General features: G+C 46.2%; 2 long non-coding RNA genes across 2 annotated transcripts; both read right to left on the reverse strand.

The window, feature by feature from the left end:
* Positions 1–6,501: 6,501 nt before the first annotated feature.
* On the reverse strand, positions 6,502–7,721 carry LOC140384841 (uncharacterized). The gene is made up of 3 exons (XR_011933166.1): positions 7,508–7,721; positions 7,227–7,304; positions 6,502–6,777 (listed from the first exon to the last, which is right to left on the reverse strand). It is a non-coding gene; the product is annotated as an uncharacterized lncRNA (long non-coding RNA).
* A 3,751-nt stretch (positions 7,722–11,472) lies between these two features.
* LOC140384843 (uncharacterized) lies at positions 11,473–12,634 on the reverse strand. The gene is made up of 3 exons (XR_011933167.1): positions 12,468–12,634; positions 12,187–12,264; positions 11,473–11,748 (listed from the first exon to the last, which is right to left on the reverse strand). It is a non-coding gene; the product is annotated as an uncharacterized lncRNA (long non-coding RNA).
* Between the last annotated feature and the right edge of the window lie 5,534 nt (positions 12,635–18,168).

Raw genomic sequence — 18,168 nt, forward strand, 5'->3', positions numbered from 1 at the left:
ATACAGGAGTAGTCCATGTCTGTATGAAGCGTAATGTGAACAATATAGAGATGTGTGATAAAAGTGGCAAGTAACGTTGACAACTCACTTGTGCCAGGCAATGACCAACTCCAACAAGAGGAGCTCAAACCACCTCCCTTTATATTCAATGGCATTACCATCACTGAATCCCCCACTGTCAACATCCTGGGGGTTAACATTAACCAGAAACTGAACTGGACGAGTCATATAAATACTGTGGCTGCAAGACCTGGTTAGAGGTTGTGTAATGTGGCAACAAATATCCAAAATCCTGATGCCCCAGAGCCTGTCAACTATCTACACGACACGAGTCTGAAGTGTGATGTTATACCCTCCACATGCCTGGGTGAATGTGGTTTCAACAACGCTTGACACCATTCAGTACAACACATGTTGGGCACACTATGATTGGCCCTAAACATTCGCTGCCTCCGGAGCAGCCATGTGTATGATCTGCAAGACGCACTGCAGGAACTCACCAAGGCTCCTGCCCCAGAACCTTCCAATTCCGGGACGACTAGCATCTAGAAGGGCAAGGAGAGCAGCTACATGGGAACATCAGCACCTGTAAGTTCCCACAGGCCACACACCATCCCAACTCTGAACTGTATCGTTGTTCATTCACTGTTGCTGGGTCAAAATCATGGAACATCCTCCCTAACTGCACTGTGGGTGTACCTACACCACACATACAGCGATTCAAGAAGCTGGATCAACACCACCCTGCAAGGGGCAATTAGGGATGGGGAATAAACATTGGCCTTATCAGTGATGTCCACACCCGCGAGAGAATAAAAAGGAGATTTTTGGGGGCAAGTTTTCAAAGATAAATGTTGGCGGGAGAGAGCTGGAACCGAGGGTCATTGTTATATTGCAGGAGGATTCTGGAATGGGGAGCTGTGCTGAGGGACCTGAAGACAGTGTGTGTGTGGGGGGGCGGGGGGGCGCAGTATGTAATCTGGAGCAGCCGCACGTGGCAGGGAATGGGGAAAGTAGTTCCTGCTCAGACCCATTGGTGAATGAGGATGGACCCGGGGGAATGGAGAGGATGCTGTGTTCACCTTGTAGACTGGAGTTTGATTTTAGTCACTCTGCCAATATTGCAAATCACAAAGGACCCGATCGGAATCGCTGTCATTGAGAAATCTTTTCGGGCCGTGTTGTCAGTGAAGGAACCGGATGCAAATCAAACTTTGAGCCGCTCAGTCACTTCGGAAGCCCGTGTGCATTGCGGCCGGAGCGAGCTGAAAGTTTGAATTGCACCCGGATCCTTCACTCACAACACGGCCCCAAAAGATTTCTCAATGACAGGTGACCTCTGGACCGTGTGCACCTTCCTGTCTGTGGAAAGACTGAACTACACGGAATATTGTTATTAACACGGTCAATATCTAGAATCAGAACGAATCCTGTTGGCAACCTATAATTTCAAATCTCAAATCACACTCAATTCCTGGCACTGGATTGTGTCCAAAACTCATCCACAGGTCTGTGCAGATTCCAGCCAGTTCAGCTGCTCACTGCAATGAAAAGTTGTCTATTTGATATAGTGCTGAGCTGGTTAATTGTTCACTGATGCTCACTGTTGCCTCGAATCTCTGTGTCCTTTGTATTTGCGCTAGCACCAATTCAGTAAATAAAACCAGAAATCTACAATTACTGGTGTTGGAGGGAGAAAGGGTCGGACATGTGTTGTAAATGGTCAAGTTTTCAAAATTGCATCACTAAAATCAGATTATATGCTGATATAATGGTTGCTATTCATGGGATCTTCCTGTGTGTAAATATCTTGTGGTGCTTCACAATACAATAGGGATTGTTCTTTGAAAGAATTTCTCCTCTTCCTGACGGCCCTCTTAGTGCTGTGTTACTGACAGAATTCTATCGACAGGGCTGCAGTGCTGCCAGCCCTGCTGTATGTGTCAGAGACATGGAGAATGGACAGCAGATACCTTCAATCCCTGGAGAAATATCATCAGGACACCTCTCCAAAATACGGCAAATTCAATGGCAAAATAGGTGTTCCAATATTAGTGTCCTCTCTCATGCCAACGTCCCCAGTATGAGACACTGGTTATGGTTCATCAGCTACACTGGGTGAGCCACATGGCCCACATGCCTGATTCAAGACTCCCAAAACAAGCTTGCTACTCTGACCTACACCATGGCAACGAGTTACCAGTAGAATGTTTTCACTGACGTCCTCAAAGCCTCCCTGAGAAAATGTACCAGCCCCACCAATTTGCAGGGACCTCTTGCCCGAGATGACCAAACTGGAGAAAAAACATCCGGGAATGGCTCAACCACTTTGAGAGTCTTCGGCAGGTCCAGGTGGAGGCCAAGCACAAACAGCAGAAGGAGGTTCCAAAATCCAAGCCTCCCACCCACCTCATCAAGCACTACCTGCCCCACCTGTGACAGAGTGCGTGGACCCAGTATTGGACATTTTAGTCACCGCAGAACCCACATCCCTGGAGTGGAAGCAGGTCATCCTCGGTCGTCAGGGGCTGCTTAAGAGAGAGACAGACTGACAGAAAAGTTAAAAAAAAAAATTGAGAGTACCCAATTATTTCTTTCCAATTAAGGGGCAATTTGGCATGGCCAATCCACCAAACCTGCACATCTTTGGGTTGTGGGGGTGAAACCCACGCAGTCAGGGGGAGAATGTACAAACTCCACATGCACAGTGCCCCAGGGCAGGGATTCGAACCCGAGTCCTCAGCCCCGTAGTCCCAGTGCAAACGACTGTGCCATTTGCCGCCCTGACTGACAGACTGACAATTTTACCCATTTTACTGATAGCTATTCAAGAGATCTTCCTGTGTGTAACTATCCGGTGGTGCTTCACATTACAATAGGGATTATTCTTTGAAAGCATTTCACCTCTTCCTGGTGGCTCTCACTGTTGACTTTGTGAATTTCGTAAGTTCCACTTTCATATTCCCTTTCAACACGCTCTTTGTCCTTGAAAGATAATGCCACATCTCCAACCAACGGTATGGGGATGCAATGGTTAGCACTGTTGCCTCACAGCACTGTTGCCTCACAGTTCCAGGGACCCGGGTTCGATTCAAACCCGGGTGACTATCTGTGTGGATTTGCACGTTCTTCCCTTGTCTGCATGTGTTTCCAGCAGATGCTTCTGTTTCCTTCCACAGTCCAAATATGTTCAGGTTAGGTGGATTGGCCATAATAACTTGCCCCTTAGTATCCCAAAGGTTAGCTGAGGTTACTGGGTTACAGGGATAGGGCGGAAGCATGGGTTTAAGTCGGATTTTTCCAAGGCCGGTGCAGACCCGACGGGCTGAATGCCCTCCTTTGCACTGTAAATTTAAATGAGTAGAGACACATAGTGGTAGTGATTGTTTAAAGTGAATTACTCTATTTTGGATTTGAGCATGTGGATCACCAACAGGAAATCCACAATGTGAATGCTGTGGGGGAATGGAGATTTGAGTGAGGCTGTAAAAACACAGCCCTTGTGGCAAGTCTTTTTTTTCTCTTTTTCTAATATAAATTTAGAGCACTCTATGCTTTTTTTCCACTTAAGGAACAATATGGCCTGGCCAATCCCCCTACCCTGCACATCTTTGGGTTGTAACCACTGCGGGCCTGTGATCCAAGAAACTCAAGCCAGGGGCTTTTTGCAGTAACTTCATTTGAAGCCTACTTGTGACAATAAGCAATTTTCATTTCATTTCTCTCCTACACAATCCTGTATAAAATTTCCTCTTAGACTTCCCCACCTCAAGCAAAACAGTCCCAACCCATCCATTCTATCCTCATAACGAGGTATCACATCCCTGGAACCATGGTTCTAAACCTCCTCTTCAGTCTCTCCAATGCATTCATTTCCTTCCTATACTGTGACACACAGAACTGCAAACAATATTCCAGCTGAGGTCTAATTAGTGTCTTATCCAAGTTCAGGAGAATCGCCTTTCTCTTCTACGCTATGCCCACATTAATGAAGCACAGAATTCTACATGCTTTATTAACTGTTATTTCAACCTCTCAATGAACTAGGCACACAATCAACCAGGTCCCTCTGCTCCTATAGGTCCTTATCAGTTTTATGCAATATTTTCGATTGGCTCTCCATATTCTTCAAACCAAAATACATTGCTTCACATTCATACATCATTAAACATCATCTGCCGGCCAGCTGCCCACCCCAACAAATTGTCTGTCACTGTTTCAAGTTCTACTATCTCAGTTTACAATACTTCCAAGTTTTCTTTCATTCGCACACTTTAAAACTGCCCACTGCACACCAGGATTTAGATCATTGATATGTATCTGGAAAAGGAACACCCCCAATTTCCAGCCTGACATGTATCCACTGAGCAGTATACTCTGCTCCCTATTGCTTGGCCAATTTTCTATCCATAGAATCTGTACAGTGCAGAAGGAGGCCATTCATCCATCAAGTCTGTACCAACACTTCAAAAGAGCGCTGTACATACGCCCACTCCCCCACCCTATCCTTGTAACCATAGGCAGTGCTCATGGCCAGTCCACTTCAGCTGCACACCTTTGGACGGTGGGAGGAAACCAGAGCCCAGAGGAAACCCAAGCAGACAATGTCAAAAGTCAAAACACACAATCACACAAGGCAAAAATCAAACCTGGTTCCCTGGTGATGTGAGGCAGCACTGCTAACCATTGTGCCACCATGCTGCTGGAGCCCCTTTTACCCTTCATTTCACCACGGAGATTGGCTTGTTTCTGTCCTATAATATGCTCAGCCATGCTGCCATGCCTCATGTGAAGAAGTCTGACCATTACACCCTGTTTATTAGTATATTTCTTATCTTCACACACAGTGGTGAGTTTTGGAACGATTGACAGGCTGAATTGCAACCTGCATGAAGAGCATTTCAAGTTCTGCATCCGTGTCCAATAATTCGAGAGTGGATCTTGAACCCGCAGCTTAGGCATGCAGGTTACCTACTGAACCCAAAGACCTCACTCATCTAAGGACCTCACGCCACATTACAGGGAGGGACTGGATGCAGTGTTATCCACTGGGACACAGTGTACCAGTGAATGTTTGACATGAAATGTAAATGTAATTTTAAAATATCACTGTAATGACAAGTATAGTGAAGCAGTCTCCTGTACTGTATTGGCAGAAACTGGTCTATATTGCATTTTAACATTTTTAATGTTATGTGATGCACTTGTAAAATTTACAATTATCAGAAAGAAATCTGCACAAGATAATGAACATCTCCAACAAGAGAGAATGTAATCACCTCTTCTTTAACTTTAATGGCACTCCCATTACTGAATCACCTCCCATGCTGGGCGTTGCAATTAACCAGAAATTGAACTGGGCCAAAACTGTGACTACAAGAGCAGGTCAGAGGCAGGGGATTTTGCAGTGACGAACTCACCTCCTGACTCCCCGAAGTATATCCACCATCTACGAGACACAAGTCAGGAGTGTGATGGAACATTCTCCACTTGCCTGCATGACAGCAGCTTGTACAATACTCAAGAAACTTAACGCATGCACTGGCAAAGCAAAAGGAAAATATTGTAGACGCTAAAGACCTGAAAGTTCTGGAAAAGCTCAGCAAGTTTGGCAGCTTCTGTGGAAAGAGAAACAGAGTGAACATTTCAAATCCAGTTCTGAAGAAGACTCATATTGAACTTGAAATGTTCACTGCTGCCTACGGCGCAGAAAACCAGGGTCCGATCTCAGCCCCGGATCACTGTCTGTGTGGACTTTGCACTTTCTCCCCATGTCTGCATGGGTATGACCCCCACAACCCAAAAGATGTGCAGGTTAGGTGGATACCACGCTAAATTGTTCATTAATTGGAAAAAATAATTGGGTGCTTCAAATTTATTTAAAAAAAAGAACTTGAAATGTTTAAAGAGACAATATCAGCAGAATTGTAGTGAATCATTGACTCTATCATTTCCTACAGAGCTCCATCGTCACATAGTTTAAGTTCATTGACCAGACTGAAACAGATGGGACTGTGGTTTTAATACATAATATTATGCAATGTGGCTTGACGGTACAGTTAGAATTCAGCTCAATTCCTTGAGGGTCCTCTTTCATTAGAGGCAGCACGGTAGCACAGTGGTTATCACAGTTGCTTCACAGCTCCAGGATCCCAGGGTCCCAGATTCAATTCTCGGCTTGGGTCACTGTCTGTGCGGAGTCTGCACGTTCTCCCCGTACCTGCGTGGGGTTGCTCCGGTGCTCCGGTTTCCTCCTACAGTCCAAAGATTAGGTGGATTGGCCATGCTAAATTGCCCCTAGTGTCCAAAAAAGTTGGGAGGGGTTACGGGGTGACAGGGATAGGATGGAGGTGAGGGCTTGGGTAAGGTGCTCTTTCCCAGGGCCAGTGCAGACCCAATGAGCCGAATGGCCTCCTACTGCACTGTACATTCTATGATATGATTCTATGATATTAGGAATATCACATCATTCAATAAAAGAATGACACTAATCACTGGAGATGTAATTATGAAATTTTATTCAATACATGACACAAATAACAATAAATTCAATAATTTTCATACACTTTTCATTTCTTTATGTAAACACAACTCATCAGGATATAGACACTGAAACATCCAGTGTGTGGAATACAGTACATATGGACAATATTTCAGATATTGTGTCTGAGGGGCCTGTTGTTCAGGAACAGCAGCTACATTTGTCAGAGGATTTGCCTTTACACACACAGCCATTGGCACAGTTCGTGCATCCTGCAGGACAGCAAGAGCAGCAACCTGAGAGGACAGGACAAAGACACAAATCAGTAACAATCAATGAGTTGACTGAAATCCCTCCAGAGCCTCCCATTGCAGCACTCAGCTCCTCACTCACAAACCCATCTGTGTCATATCCCCAAGTAACCCATCTGCAGAGGCTCAGCCTCAGAACACTGTGTGAGAGAGTTTGGGTGAAGATGTTCCACTCACTGTCTCCACTACACCATTACTAATCATCAGTCTAGAATATCAACACTTTCTGATGTGACACTGAGACACTTCTTTAACCAGCAGCTTCCTGTCTCCACAACCTTTAGCCTGGATATGGAATCAATTCGATGGGAATGAAATCAGGTGACATCCTACATCTTGTACTTTTCTATCGTGTTCCTCTGTGAATTCTACTCAGAACTATCTGTCACATCAATACTATGTAAGCAGTTTAAAACTCTCCCCCTGTTACTCACTTTTCTGGCAGCGTCCAGCCTTGCTGGTGGGACATCGGCAGTCGGAGCACCTGCAGGTGTTTTCACAGGAGCAGGATCCTGAAAAGAGGAGAAAGACAGACATTGAATTGTGTTCAAAGCCTGAGAAATGCCGCCCATGCCGCCGTGTGGAGGAGGGCGGGCTCTGCGTCACATTCTCTTCTGCAGTGAGTTGAATAAAGAGCCTCCCCTCCAATGCTGCAGCCTCAGTGGGAGTGAGCCGGCACACTCTGCTAAAAACACTGACACCAGTCACCACTCACCATCCAGGCACACACAGGGCTTCGAGTCAGACATTTCACTAACTTCTTCTTCAGCTTCCAGTCCTCACCCAGTCAGCGCTTCCCGATCTTGTGCCGTTTGCTGAATGGGAGCCGAGTTTTATGGGGTTGTGATCGGTGGGGAACCGGCTGCAAAACCGGGGAAGGGGCGGATCGGTGCCGCCTGAATGCACACGGGGAAGCCAAGTGAGTGAGCGGCTGAAAGTTTGAATTGCACCCGGCTCCTTCACTCCCAACACGGCCCAAAGAGATTTCTCAATGACAGCAATTTCACAACATTTCCTGCGGAATCAGCGTGTGTGTGCGCGTCTGCAACACGTTTCCCCCTCACAGTGTGGGGGAGAGCAGCATCCACTTTCTGGTGCTGGGAGAGAGCAAGTGAGTAAATCAGTGAGTGAAGAATTATCAAGGTGACGGGAGGATCAAAGGCTGCAGAGCTTGAGTTTTTAAATTGTAGCTGTAACTAAATTGGGGGATAGTTTTTCCAGGAACAGATGCTGAAGAAAGTAAAGATTGGGACGAGGGGAGGAGGATGTGAGTGAAGAGTGAGACCAAGAAGTGATGTCAGATATCCTTGGATAGTCTCATTGGAAGTAGTGAGCCAATGTGAGATTGTAAGGTCAAGGGGGTGTCTGTGAACATGGATTGGGGATTCACCATGAAGAGAGAGGCGATGGGAGGATAAGAGGGCAGTGAACTGAGTGGAGAGAGAAGATAGTGAATCGAGATGGAGGTTGAAATCATTCAGGACCCTGGGTGAAGTGGCTGAGGGAGATCATTGAGATTGCTGTGGACAGTAAAGTGATCTCAGAAACAATTGATCAGATTCAGTGCAGACACTCCCAATAATTACTGGTGGGAGACAATTTAATAACCAACAAGAGATGAAATCGCCACAAATATCCCCATCCTGTAAGATCTGGGTGCCCAGCACATGAAAACAAAACACAACACCGATCATATTCAACCATCTCCAGCCGGAATTCTGAGTCGATAATATATCCTGGTCTCCTTCTCTGGTCCCCAGTATCACAGCCACCAGTCACCAGGCAATTTGATTTTCTCCATGTGATACCAAGAAACATCTGAAGACACTGGATGCAGCAAAGGATCCAGGAGCCGACATCATCCTGGAAGTCGTACTGAAGACAGCCAAGCCCCTAACCAAGCTGTCGCAGTGTACAGCCAAAACCGGACAATTTGGAAAATTCCTCAGCTGTGTCTTATCCACTAAAAGCAGGTCAAGTCAAATGCTGGCAAAAACGTCCCCATGAGCCTAATCTTGATCTTCACAAGGAGCTGGAAGGTGTTCTCTAATGTGCTGTCAACCAGCACTTCGTCACCAATAATCTGATCAGCAATTTGGACCATTAGGGCTACTTAGCACATTACAGCCTTGGTACAAACAGGGAAAAAAGAGCTGAATTTGAGAGGTGAGGTGAGTGTAATTACACTTGATGTCAATGTGTCACTTGACCGAGTGACATCAGGAAGCTTGAACAAGACTGGAGTCAATGGGAATCAGGGGGAATATTCACCTCGGGTTGGAGTCGTACTTAGCAGGAAGGACGTGGGAGGTGGATCTCAATCATCTCTATTTCAGGACATGACTCAGGAGTTCCTCAGGATAGTGTTGTAGGACCAACCATCTTCAGCTGCTTCATCAATGACCTTCCCTCCCTATTAAAGTTAGAAGTGGGATGTGGTGTCAGAGCCGGGGAACATAAACGCGGTGTTTAGGGAGTACTACCAGTACTACCAGGGACTGTGAGAGGCAGACCCGGGTGGACAGCAGGTCTGACAGACCTCTGCATTCACCTGAGGAAGGAGCAGCGCTCCGAAAGCTAGTGACATCGAAACAAACCTGTTGGACTTTAACCTGGTGTTGTAAGACTTCGTACTGTGCTCACCCCAGTCCAACGCCGGCATCTCCACATCATGGCTACCTTGTAACCATAGGCAGTGATCATGGCCAGTCCAAGCCATGCACAACTTTGGACGGTGGGAGGAAACCAGAGCCCAGAGGAATCTCACGCAGACAATGTGAAAAGTCCAAACACACAATCACACAAGGCAAAAATCAAACCTGGGTCCCTGGTGATGTGAGGCAGCAGTGCTAACCACTGTGCCACCATGCTGCTGTAGCCCCTTTTACCCTTCATTTCACTATGGAGATTGGCTTGTTTCTGTCCTGTAATTTGCTCAGCCAATCTGCCACGGCTCATGTGAAGACGTCTGACCATTACACCCTGTTTATTAGTATATTTCTTATCTTCACACACAGTAGTGAGTTGTTGGAACGTTTGACAGGCTGAATTGCAACCTGCATGAAGAGCATTTCAAGTTCTGCACCCGTGTCCAATATTCCAGAGTGGATCTTGAACCCGCAGCTTAGGCATGCAGGTTACCTACTGAACCCAAAGACCTCACTCATCTAAGGCCCTCACGCCACATTACAGGGAGGGACTGGATGCTGTTTTACCCACTGGGACACAGTGTACCAGTGAATGTTTGACATGAAATGTAAATGTAATTTTAAAATATCACTGTAATGACAAGTGTAGTGAAGCAGTCTCCTGTACTGTATTGACAGAAACTGGTCTATATTGCATTTTAACATTTTTAATGTTATATGATGCACTTGTAAAATTTACAATTATCAGAAAGAAATCTGCACAAGATAATGAACATCTCCAAGAAGAGAGAATGTAATCACCTCTTCTTTAACTTTAATGGCACTCCCATTGCTGAATCGCCTCCCATGCTGGTCGTTGCAATTAACCAGAAATTGAACTGGACCAACCATATAAAAACTGTGACGACAAGAACAGGTCAGAGGCTGGGAATTCCACAGTGAGTAACTCACTTCCTGACTCCCCAAAGTGTGTCCACTGACTACGAGACACAAGTCAGTCGTGTGATGGAACATTCTCCACTTGCCTGCATGACATTAGCTTGTACAATACTCAAGAAACTTAACGCAAGTACTGGCAAAGCAAAAGTAAAATATTGTAGACGCTAAAGACCTGAAAGTTCTGGAAAAACTCAATAAGATTGCCAGCTTCTGTGGAAAGAGAAACAGAGTGAACATTTCAGATCCAGTTCTAAAGAAGTCTCATATTGAACTTGAAATGTTTACTGCTGCCTAGGGTGCTGAAAACCAGGGTCCGATCCCAGCCCCAGGTCACTGTCTGTGTGAACTTTGCACTTTCTCCCCATGTCTGCATGGGTCTGACCCCCACAACCCAAAAGATGTGCAGGTTAGGTGGATACCACGCTAAATTGTTCATTAATTGGAAAAAATAATTGGGTGCTTCAAATTTATTTTTAAAAAAGAACTTGAAATGTTTAAAGAGACAATATCAGCAGAATTGTAGTGAATCATTGACTCTATCATTTCCTACAGAGCTCCATCGTCACATAGTTTAAGTTCATTGACCAGACTGAAACAGATGGGAATGTGGTTTTAATACATAATATTATGCAATGTGGCTTGATGGTACAGTTAGATCTCAGCTCAATTCCTTGAGGGTCCTCTTTCATTAGGGGCAGCATGGCAGCACATTGGGTAGCACAGTTGCTCCACAGCTCCAGGATCCCAGGGTCCCAGATTCAATTCTCGGCTTGGGTCACTGTCTGTGCGGAGTCTGCACGTTCTCCCCGTACCTGCGTGGGGTTGCTCCGGTGCTCCGGTTTCCTCCTACAGTCCAAAGATTAGGTGGATTGGCCATGCTAAATTGCCCCTAGTGTCCAAAAAAGTTGGGAGGGGTTACGGGGTGACAGGGATAGGATGGAGGTGAGGGCTTGGGTAAGGTGCTCTTTCCCAGGGCCAGTGCAGACCCAATGAGCCGAATGGCCTCCTACTGCACTGTACATTCTATGATATGATTCTATGATATTAGGAATATCACATCATTCAATAAAAGAATGACACGAATCACTGGAGATGTAATTATGAAATTTTATTCAATACATGACACAAATAACAGTAAATTCAATAATTTTCATCCACTTTTCATGGCTTTATGTAAACACAACTCATCAGGATACAGACACTGAAACATGCAGTGTGTGGAATACAGTACATATGGACAATATTTCAGATATTGTGTCTGAGGTGCCTGTTGTTCAGGAACAGCAGCTACATTTGTCAGAGGATTTGCCTTTACACACACAGCCATTGGCACAGTTCGTGCATCCTGCAGGACAGCAAGAGCAGCAACCTGAGAGGACAGGACAAAGACACAAATCAGTAACCATCAATGAGTTGACTGAAATCCCTCCAGAGCCTGACATTGCAGCACTCAGCTCCTCACTCACAAACCCATCTGTGTCATATCCCATCTGCAGAGGCTCAGCACCAGAACACTGTGTGAGAGAGTTTGGGTGAAGATGTTCCACTCACTGTCTCCACTACACCATTTCTAATCATCAGTCTAGAATATCAACACTTTCTGATGTGACACTGAGACACTTCTTTAACCAGCAGCTTCCTGTCTCCACAATCTTTAGCCTGGATATGGAATCAATTCGATGGGAATGAAATCAGGTGAAATCCTACATCTTGTACTTTTCTATCGTGCTCCTCTGTGAGTTCTACTCAGAACTACTGTCACATCAATACAATGTGAGCAGTTTGGAACTCTCCCCCAGTTACTCACTTTTCTGGCAGCGTCCAGCTTTGCTGATGGGACATCGGCAGTCGGAGCACCTGCAGGTGTTTTCACAGGAGCAGGATCCTGAAAAGAGGAGAAAGACAGACATTGAGTTGTGTTCAAAGCCTGAGAAATGCCGCCCATGCCGCCGTGTGGAGGAGGGCGGGCCCTGCGTCACATTCTCTTCTGCAGTGAGTTGAATAAAGAGCCGCCCCTCCAATGCTGCAGCCTCAGTGGGAGTGAGCCGGCACACTCTGCTAAAAACACTGACACCAGTCACCACTCACCATCCAGGCACACACAGGGCTTCGAGTCAGACATTTCACTAACTTCTTCTTCAGCTTCCAGTCCTCACCCAGTCAGCGCTTCCCGATCTTGTGCCGTTTGCTGAATGGGAGCCGAGTTTTATGGGGTTGTGATCGGTGGGAAACCGGCTGCAAAACCGGGGAAGGGGCGGATCGGTGCCGCCTGAATGCACACGGGGAAGCCAAGTGAGTGAGCGGTTGAAAGTTTGAATTGCACCCGGCTCCTTCACTCCCAACACGGCCCAAAGAGATTTCTCAATCACAGCAATTTCACAACATTTCCTGTGGAATCAGCGTGTGTGTGCGCGTCTGCAACACGTTTCCCCTCACAGTGTGGGGGAGTGCAGCATCCACTTTCTGGTGCTGGGAGAGAGCAAGTGAGTAAATCAGTGAGTGAAGAATTATCAAGGTGATGGGAGGATCAAAGGCTGGAGAGCTTGAGTTTTTAAATTGTAGCTGTAACTAAATTGGGGGATAGTTTTTCCAGGAACAGACGCTGAAGAAAGTAAAGATTGGGAAGAGGGGAGGAGGATGTGGGGGAACAGTGAGACCAAGAAGTGATGCCAGATATCCTTGGATAGTCTCATTGGACGTAGTGAGCCAATGTGAGATTGTAAGGTCAAGGGGGTGTCTCTGAACATGGATTGGGGATTCACCATGAAGAGGGAGACTATGGGAGGATAAGAGGGCAGTGAACTGAGTGGAGAGAGAAGATAGTGAATCGAGATGGAGGTTGAAATCATTCAGGACCCTGGGTGAAGTGGCTGAGGGAGATCATTGAGAATGCTGTGGACAGTAAAGTGATCTCAGAAACAATGCATCAGATTCAGTGCAGACACTCCCAATAATTACTGGTGGGAGACAATTTAATAACCAACAGGAGGTGAAATCGCCACAAATATCCCCATCCTGTAAGATCTGGGTGCCCAGCACATGAAGACAAAACACAAAACCGATCATATTCAACCATCTCCAGCCAGAATGCTGAGTCGATAATATATCCTGGTCTCCTCCTCTGAACCCCAGTATCACAGACACCAGTCACCAGGCAATTTGATTTTCTCCATGTGATACCAAGAAACATCTGAAGACACTGGACACAGCAAAGGATCCAGGAGCTGACATCATCCTGGAAGTCGTACTGAAGACAGCCAAGCCCCTAACCAAGCTGTCGCAGTGTACAGCTGTAACCAGACAATTTGGAAAATTCCTCAGCTGTGTCTTATCCACTAAAAGCAGGTCAATGAAATGCTGGCAAAAACGTCCCCATGAGTCTAATCGTGATCTTCACAAGGAGCTGGAAGGTGTTCTCTAATGTGCTGTCAACCAGCACTTCGTCACCAATAATCTGATCAGCAATTTGGTCCATTAGGGCTACTTTGCGCATTACAGCCTTGGTGCAAACAGGGACAAAAGAGCAGAATTTGAGAGGTGAGGTGAGTGTAATTACACTTGATGTCAATGTGTCACTTGACCGAGTGACATCAGGAAGCTTGAACAAAACTGGAGTCAATGGGAATCAGGGGGAATATTCACGTCGGGTTGGAGTCGTACTTAGCAGGAAGGACGGGGAAGGTGGATCTCAATCATCTCCATTTCAGGACATGACTCAAGAGTTCCTCAGGGTAGTGTCCAAGGTCCAACCACCATCAGCTGCTTCATCAATGACCATCCCTCCAGCATAAGGTCAGAAGTGGGGATGATCACTGATCAATGCCCAATGTACAGTAACATTCCCCAATCCTCAGATACAGGAGTAGTCCATGTCTGTATAAAGCGTAATGTGAACAATATAGAGATGTGTGATAAAAGTGGCAAGTAACGTTGACAAAACACTTGTGCCAGGCAATGACCAACTCCAACAAGAGGAGCTCAAACCACCTCCCTTTATATTCAATGGCATTACCATCACTGAATCCCCCACTGTCAACATCCTGGGGGTTAACATTAACCAGAAACTGAACTGGACGAGTCATATAAATACTGTGGCTGCAAGACCTGGTTAGAGGTTGTGTAATGTGGCAACAAATATCCAAAATCCTGATGCCCCAGAGCCTGTCAACTATCTACACGACACGAGTCTGAAGTGTGATGTTATACCCTCCACATGCCTGGGTGAATGTGGTTTCAACAACGCTTGACACCATTCAGTACAACACACTATGATTGGCCCTAAACATTCGCTGCCTCCGGAGCAGCCATGTGTATGATCTGCCAGACGCACTGCAGGAACTCACCAAGGCTCCTGTCCCAGAACCTTCCAATTCCGGGACCACTAGCATCTAGAAGGACAAGGAGAGCAGCTACATGGGAACATCAGCACCTGTAAGTTCCCACAGGCCACACACCATCCCGACTCTGAACTGTATCGTTGTTCATTCACTGTTGCTGGGTCAAAATCCTGGAACATCCTCCCTAACTGCACTGTGGGTGTACCTACACCACACATGCAGCGATTCAAGAAGCTGGATCAACACCACCCTGCAAGGGGCAATTAGGGATGGGGAATAAACATTGGCCTTATCAGTCATGTCCACACCCGCGAGAGAATAAAAAGGAGATCTTGGGGCAAGTTTTCAAAGATAAATGTTGGCGGGAGAGAGCTGGAACCGAGGGTCATTGTTATATTGCAGGAGGATTCTGGAATGGGGAGCTGTGCTGAGGGACCTGAAGACAGTGTGTGTGTGTGGGGGGGGGGCGGGGGGGGGGGGTGTAGTATGTAATCTGAGCAGCCGCATGTGGCAGGGAATGGGGAAAGCAGTTCCTGCTCAGACCCATTGGTGAATGAGGATGGAACCGGGGGGCTAGAGAGGATGCTGTGTTCACCTTGTAGACTGGAGTTTGATTTTAGTCACTCTGCCAATATTGCAAATCACAAAGGACCCGATCGGAATCGCTGTCATTGAGAAATCTTTTCGGGCCGTGTTGTCAGTGAAGGAACCGGATGCAAATCAAACTTTGAGCCGCTCAGTCACTTCGGAAGCCCGTGTGCATTGAGGCCGGAGCGAGCTGAAAGTTTGAATTGCACCCGGATCCTTCACTCACAACACGGCCCCAAAAGATTTCTCAATGACAGGTGACCTCTGGACCCTGTGCACCTTCCTGTCTGTGGAAAGACTGAACTACACTGAATATTGTTATTAACACGGTCAATATCTAGAATCAGAACGAATCCTGTTGGCAACCTATAATTTCAAATCTCAAATCACACTCAATTCCTGGCACTGGATTGTGTCCAAAACTCATCCACAGGTCTGTGCAGATTCCAGCCAGTTCAGCTGCTCACTGCAATGAAAAGTTGTCTATTTGATATAGTGCTGAGCTGGTTAATTCTTCACTGATGCTCACTGTTGCCTCGAATCTCTGTGTCCTTTGTATTTGCGCTAGCACCAATTCAGTAAATAAAACCAGAAATCTACAATTACTGGTGTTGGAGGGAGAAAGGGTCGGACATGTGTTGTAAATGGTCAAGTTTTCAAAATTGCATCACTAAAATCAGATTATATGCTGATATAATGGTTGCTATTCATGGGATCTTCCTGTGTGTAAATATCTTGTGGTGCTTCACAATACAATAGGGATTGTTCTTTGAAAGAATTTCTCCTCTTCCTGACGGCCCTCTTAGTGCTGTGTTACTGACAGAATTCTATCGACAGGGCTGCAGTGCTGCCAGCCCTGCTGTATGTGTCAGAGACATGGAGAATGTACAGCAGATACCTTCAATCCCTGGAGAAATATCATCAGGACACCTCTACAAAATACGGCAAATTCAATGGCAAAATAGGTGTTCCAATATTAGTGTCCTCTCTCATGCCAACGTCCCCAGTATGAGACACTGGTTATGGTTCATCAGCTACACTGGGTGAGCCACATGGCCCACATGCCTGATTCAAGACTCCCAAAACAAGCTTGCTACTCTGACCTACACCATGGCAACGAGTTACCAGTAGAATGTTTTCACTGACGTCCTCAAAGCCTCCCTGAGAAAATGTACCAGCCCCACCAATTTGCAGGGACCTCTTGCTCGAGATGACCAAACTGGAGAAAAAACATCCGGGAATGGCTCAACCACTTTGAGAGTCTTCGGCAGGTCCAGGTGGAGGCCAAGCACAAACAGCAGAAGGAGGTTCCAAAATCCAAGCCTCCCACCCACCTCATCAAGCACTACCTGCCCCACCTGTGACAGAGTGCGTGGACCCAGTATTGGACATTTTAGTCACCGCAGAACCCACATCCCTGGAGTGGAAGAAGGTCATCCTCGGTCGTCAGGGGCTGCTTAAGAGAGAGACAGACTGACAGAAAAGTTTTAAAAAAAAATTTAGAGTACCCAATTATTTCTTTCCAATTAAGGGGCAATTTGGCATGGCCAATCCACCAAACCTGCACATCTTTGGGTTGTGGGGGTGAAACCCATGCAGTCAGGGGGAGAATGTACAAACTCCACATGCACAGTGCCCCAGGGCAGGGATTCGAACCCGAGTCCTCAGCCCCGTAGTCCCAGTGCAAACGACTGTGCCATTTGCCGCCCTGACTGACAGACTGACAGTTTTACCCATTTTACTGATAGCTATTCAAGAGATCTTCCTGTGTGTAACTATCCGGTGGTGCTTCACATTACAATAGGGATTATTCTTTGAAAGCATTTCATCTCTTCCTGGTGGCTCTCACTGTTGACTTTGTGAATTTCGTAAGTTCCACTTTCATATTCCCTTTCAACACGCTCTTTGTCCTTGAAAGATAATGCCTCATCTCCAACCAACGGTATGGGGATGCAATGGTTAGCACTGTTGCCTCACAGCACTGTTGCCTCACAGTTCCAGGGACCCGGGTTCGATTCAAACCCGGGTGACTATCTGTGTGGATTTGCACGTTCTTCCCTTGTCTGCATGTGTTTCCAGCAGATGCTCCAGTTTCCTTCCACAGTCCAAATATGTTCAGATTAGGTGGATTGACCATAATAACTTGCCCCTTAGTATCCCAAAGGTTAGCTGAGGTTACTGGGTTACAGGGATAGGGCGGAAGCATGGGTTTAAGTCGGATTTTTCCAAGGCCGGTGCAGACCCGACGGGCTGAATGCCCTCCTTTGCACTGTAAATTTAAATGAGTAGAGACACATAGTGGTAGTGATTGTTTAAAGTGAATTACTCTATTTTGGATTTGAGCATGTGGATCACCAACAGGAAATCCACAATGTGAATGCTGTGGGGGAATGGAGATTTGAGTGAGGCTGTAAAAACACAGCCCTTGTGGCAAGTCTTTTTTTTCTCTTTTTCTAATATAAATTTAGAGTACTCTATGCTTTTTTTCCACTTAAGGAACAATATGGCCTGGCCAATCCCCCTACCCTGCACATCTTTGGGTTGTAACCACTGCGGGCCTGTGATCCAAGAAACTCAAGCCAGGGGCTTTTTGCAGTAACTTCATTTGAAGCCTACTTGTGACAATAAGCAATTTTCATTTCATTTCTCTCCTACACAATCCTGTATAAAATTTCCTCTTAGACTTCCCCACCTCAAGCAGAACAGTCCCAACCCGTCCATTCTATCCTCATAACGAGGTATCACATCCCTGGAACCATGGTTCTAAACCTCCTCTTCAGTCTCTCCAATGCATTCATTTCCTTCCTATACTGTGACACACAGAACTGCAAACAATATTCCAGCTGAGGTCTAATTAGTGTCTT

The sequence above is a fragment of the Scyliorhinus torazame genome, chromosome 10 (assembly GCF_047496885.1).
Source record: "Scyliorhinus torazame isolate Kashiwa2021f chromosome 10, sScyTor2.1, whole genome shotgun sequence".
Classification (NCBI taxonomy): Eukaryota; Metazoa; Chordata; class Chondrichthyes; order Carcharhiniformes; family Scyliorhinidae; genus Scyliorhinus; species Scyliorhinus torazame.